Consider the following 6,000-nt stretch of genomic DNA (forward strand, 5'->3'; position numbering starts at 1 on the left):
TATTGCCAGTTTTATTATTTTTTTCTAGCACATTAACAAATTTTCCCCAGGCTCACTTTTTTTTTTTTTCAAAAAAACAACAACCAAAATAGTCCCAAATAGCCCAAAAAGCAGATTTAAAAAAGAAGAACCGTTAGGCCAAAGTCTCTTGCACAACCAATGGGTCAAAGTTGCAACATTTTAGAAGGCAAAATCTCAGGCCCAATTTGCTCTATACTTAAAATCTGATATCAAATGATGCATCTTCTCAAGCACACCAACTTGGCCACTCTAAGCATAAATTCACTACACATTTCTTGCTAGTCTGCATTTTCTGGAAAACCTGCTTTTCACATCCCCTCCTGAGCCAAATACCCAATTCAAACCAGTCCAAGGTTAAACGATTCCCAATCTCCCAAACAATGAACTGTATAAAAATCGTTGAGAAACTCCAAATCCCATGGCCCAATGCCCCAGGGACTCAAACGTAATGCGAGTGAACGCTACTTTGACAAGAAAAAGGCATCTCCTAAACAGTAAATCCTATGCACACCAACTTTGGTTGCCATTTCTAGAACCCATACCAGTGTGGTCAGCTAGAATATTAGCCACATGGGGATGGTATAATACCACTTTTCACTAAAGTGACTACAATTCCTAGGTCAAATGTCTAATTTGAGTTGAGCCAACTTTGGGACAGTTAAGGGTCAAGGCTTGAATAGAGCAAATATTTTTTTAAGTAGGATGGTTGGGGCAAGTACTGCCTTTCTTGCCTCTCATTGGTTAGAAGGGCTCCCCTGTAGATCGTGTTTTGATTAGTCCTAGGTTTTGGGGAGTTTATGGTTAGGGTTAGGGTTCTGGTTAGGGTTAGGGTTAAGTCGAGGGTTAACCCTAAACCTAACCCCAAACCCTAACCCTATAACCAATCGGAGGAGAGCCATTCTTACCAATCAGAGGTGAATCAGAGGTGAAAAAGGTGGTATTTGCCCCTACCATCCTACAAAAAAAGTGATTTGCCAACTGGGAAAGGCGGGTGCTCTTACACGGGGATTCCACCGGACGCGTTACGGCAACGTTACGGCTGCGGCACGGAACGGCTGCGACCGGCTGCGACTCTGCCCTGCTCGCATTTCCACCGGGCGCGTTACCCTGCGTTCACACCAAAAGATGCATTTGCTGCCCGAACGCGTTGACGCCTGAGTTTTGCGGCGCGTCAAATCAAGTTTTGCGGCGCGTCAAAGTTTTGCGGCGCGTCAAAAGTTGAAATATTTCAACTCGAGCAGCATTTGACGCGCCGCAAAATACATGAACGCGCCCTTCGCCCGTGCCCGGCAGCGGGCACGGGCATGCCGCGCCGCAAATCAGATTTTGACGCGCCGCAAATCAAGTTTTGCTGCCCGTTTTCTCGGCAGCAAATGCTGCGGCAGCAAAGCAGCAACGCGTCTCTACATTCACTTTGAATGGGATCACAACGCGCGTCAACTTTTTGCATCTTTTGGTGTGAACGCAGGGTTACGGTGCATCGCTGCCTTGCGAGCCAGCCGTATTCACGTGAGATCACGAGATCACGCGATAATCCTAAACCTAATGTACTCAACTGCCACTCCCAAAACGACTTCAATTAAATTGAAGTCGTTGCCCTTATACCTCATAGCAACCTGACCCGGGGATTCCACCGGACGCGTTACGGCAACGTTACGGCTGCGGCACGGAACGGCTGCGACTCTGCCCTGCTTGCATTTCCACCGGGCGCTTTACGGCAGCGCAACGTGCGTTGCAAGCCAGCCGTATTCACGCGAGATCACGAGATCACGCGATAATCCTAAACCTAATGTGCTCAACTTCCACTCCCAAAACGACTGCAATTAAATGCCACGCTTTGTCCTTCTGGCCATTGCCCTTATAAAAAGGATGAGCTTTCACCGTTGTCAAGAAATACCTTGCTGTGTTTGCTTGTTATTATCCCCTTGTCGCAAGGAAGTGACGATTCTGTCGACCAAACAACTGTCCATTTTTCATAAAATCATTATATAAAGAGTTTTAAGCCTGGACCCAAGCCAATCGTTAATCAAGGTAGTCGTGACCAGAAAACTTTTGATTCTGGGCAAAAAAGAATTTGGAAAACTGAAGAAAAGGCAAAGGTACAAGACTGTACATTATTTTTGAGGATTACAAGTGAGGAACTCCTTATCCCATAAACCATTGTGGACATTTTCGCAATGGTTCCAACCCAATAGTTAAGCACGTTTCTAGCATCTAATAACCATTGTCATGATTATATTGTTGATATTGTTAATAGAAGTTGTGTCATATATTCTGTATGTATGTGTTAGTGTATGTGTGTGTGTACGTTAGTGTTTCATAATAGTGTTGTCATCGACATGGTACGTCCCTTCGTTGCTGACTGCAGTCACCACGTAACAAGGTTACTCATTTTAATACATGTGATTTCAGTTGCGTATTTGAAATATGTATTCATTCAACATTATGTATTCCTTGGCTTTTATACTACCAAAATGACTCAAAAGCACTGCTAGTGACATATCATATTCTTCCTATAGACCTGAAGAATAAGTCCCGCCTCCGAGGATTCCGGTTCCCTCAGTAAAATATCTATGGGAAATAAGATAGCGTTTTTGAATGATCGTACATAACAAACTCTGTAGGTGGCGAAGAAGTAAAAGCTGCATTTTGAACTACACACTTTTCCATCTAGTTTCCACAGGGGTTTTGGATTGTCGGGGCTGTTAAAGTAGTAAACGATTATTGATGCTAACTGGGAGATAGTTCCGATCTGCGCAGACTTCATACGTCATACTCTTTACGGCCGCAGACCAAAAGGGGTTGAAGTAGTAAACGATTATTGATGCTAACTGGGAGATAGTTCCGATCTGCGCAGACTTCATACGTCATATTCTTTACGGCCGCAGACCAAAAGGGGCCGTGCCTCCTTGAAATGCCGCAAGAAAGCTGGGAGATTTCCCAACTTGCAACTCTGCATGCTGGTGTCTGAGGCTTCTGGAACACATCTTCAGATGTCTTTGCTCGCAACCAGTCAAAACCTAACGTGATCGTCATTTCACGTGATTTCAGTGGTCTATAAAACTCAATCGCTGGCGAGGTTAAGCCTCTTTTCTCAGAACAGTAACATAGTAACATAGTAATATCTTAAAAAAAATCTTAACCTATCAAACATGACTATTTCACACGTGAACGAGCAGCATTGGTGCCACCTCCCTAGGCGGGCTCTGGTGCCACTGAACTTAACCAAGGTTTTCTGATATATGAGTGCGGTATCTCACTATGGGACACGCCCCTCGCGCTGTCCCCCAGAAGCAATTTTACACTACGCCAGTCGTGACTGGCCAACAGAAGTGACGTCTGCCTGCAGAGGAGGGACTCCGTCCTACTACATAAGTCCCCTTCGTCATGTCATCTCTTCAGTCTATAGGCAAAACACCTCTTCCTCGCTCCGGGCAAGGAGGGTGGTCTGGTGAGATACCTCACTCATATATCAGAAAACCTTGGTTAATTTCTTAACCTTAAGTTTTCTTTCAATATTCACTCGGTATCTCACTATGGGATATAGTAACTTATGGAAAACGCCCTCTGTAACCCTTCTTCGAACCGGGTTTGGAACAGTACATCTAGGGGGGACGGCGACGGCGTCTGGCCGGGCCTGCCGCACGCCTCTGGTCGCAGAGCCTCAGGTAGCGCGCCGTTTCTTCACGGCTCCCTGAGTAGCCGAAGGGGCCGCACGGCCACCTGGCGGCACGGCCACCTGGCGGCCACCTGGCGGTCCCGGCCGGCCCCGTGGGTTGGGTGGGGCTGACGCTTCTGGATGCGGTAAGTCGGCGGAGGAGTGCGGGGCTGGGTGAACACCTGGCTGGGTGCGTTGGCGGGGAAAGGTGCTCTTCTAGGAAGACACAATCGCAGCGCCTCACCCTCCCTCTTTTTCTCCTCCCAGCGTTTCAGCATGACGTCATACGCTGGGCCAAACAGGCCTTCGGGGTCCACAGGCACGTTGATGAGTTGGGTTTTTTCCCTCATAGAGAGACTGGACAGGTTCAGCCACCTCGTTCTCTCCTGCGCGACCATCAGCGCCATGGCCCGTCCAGACGCTTGGACAGCGCTCCTGTGAGAGTCTTGGCTGAGAGAGGCTTGCTCCAAGACCGGGTCGCTTCATCCAGGCACCCGGGAAAGGCCGGAAGTAGCAGGCTGGTTGAGGTCTTCGCCTTTGGGAGTCGCTTGCCCTCGTAGCGAGATGTGGCAGTCTCCACCGGGGGCTCAGGCCACTCGATGTTCAGCCTCGCAGCCGCCCTCTTGCAGGCCTCGTGGTGGTCCATGCTGACGGCCGGGTTCAGGCCGTCAGCATGGACCACCATAGGCGACGCGGTGTGGGGGAAAAAATAATCATCATCCTCGTCCTCATCAGAGCCGAGGCTAATAGATCCCCCCCCGACTCGGAGTAAGCGCCCTCGGCTTCGTCAGGCCCTACCAGCAGGCTAGCCTCGATAGCGTCGGGCTGAGTCTACTCCAGCGGCTGGGAAGCGTCGGTGAGGTCCACCTCCGATCCCCAGCTGGTGCCCAGTGGGGCGGCGAGCCCCCGGGAACTTCCCGCTAGCTCCGGTAGTGGTGGGTCGGTTACCCCCATTACCGGATCATCTGCGAAGAGCTTCGCCTGCTTATTCAGCCAGCGTTTGCAGGTTTTATTGGAAAACCGCGCGCCATGCTCGTAGGTGGCCGGGAATGCAAGGGCAGCATTGGCGTGTTCCAGCCCAAGGCAGCGAATGCAGGCGGCGTGGCTATCCGCTCCCGACATCTTGTTCCCGCACACGCAGAACTTTGTCGGAGGCTTCCCCGAGCCCTCGGTTAGGGTAGGTTCAACCTCAGACTGCATTGTCTCTTTCCGCTTATCCCCAGCTGCTGTTTGGCGACAGGTCAGCTTGGACACGGGGATTGCAGCTAGTGTGGGTACTAACAGCTAGTATGGATACTAGCAGCTACTGTTTGGTGACAGTCTAGCTTTTTAGCCTCACAGAGGTCAGAGGTAGCGATGTAGGCTAGCATTTGGTGACCGAGGGGTTAGCTCGCTCTGGGAACAGTATGCTAGGCCGTCTACAGCTTCTGTCCGAGAGGTGCTTCTAGGAGCGAGAAGAGGTTAAAGACTGAAGAGATGACGTGACGACGGGACTTATGTAGTATGAGGGAGTCCCTCCTCTGCAGGCAGGCGTCACGTCTGTTGGCCAGTCACGACTGGCGTAGTGTAAAATTGCTTCTGGGGGACAGCGCAAGGGGCGTGTCTCATAGTGAGATACCGATCAAATATTGAAAGAAAACATTGCCTTTGCTATGCAACCTTGACTGGGAGAGTCGTGAGAGGGGCGTGTCTCATAGTGAGATACCGATCGAATATTGAAAGAAAACATTGCCTTTGCTATGCAACCTTGACTGGGAGAGTCGTGACGTCCAAAGTCTGCACAGATCCACGCTAGCATAATGCTCCTTCATAATAACTACTTTAACGGCACTGACAATCCAAAACCCCAGTGGAAACTAGATGGAAAAAGTATTTAGTTCAAAACGTAACACAGCTTTTACTTCTTCGCTACAGAGTTATATAGGATCATTCAAAAGTGCTATTGTTATTTCCCATTGACATTTGACCGAGGGAACCGGGAGCCTCTGAGGCGGGACTTATTCTTCAAAGGTCTATTCTGATAGCAGTCCTTCGCTGGTGCACTCACCTTAACCGTTTCCTGGTTACGACGAGCTCCACCAATCAAAGAGACAGGGGCGGATGGTGTATAGGGGCGATTTGGGCGACGCACTACCAACTGGGAGAAAGAGTATTTTTTTTCTAACAAATAGGGGATTATCACGCTGATACGTAGTACTTCCGCATTCGGTGATCTTTGTGCACTGTGACATCCAGTGAATCACTCATCACTCTGGCGAACCGATGATGGAGGACCGGCAGTTCACTTTCACGACATCCCTAGTAAATGTACCCAAAGTCAC

The sequence above is a fragment of the Gadus morhua genome, chromosome 12 (assembly GCF_902167405.1).
Source record: "Gadus morhua chromosome 12, gadMor3.0, whole genome shotgun sequence".
Classification (NCBI taxonomy): Eukaryota; Metazoa; Chordata; class Actinopteri; order Gadiformes; family Gadidae; genus Gadus; species Gadus morhua.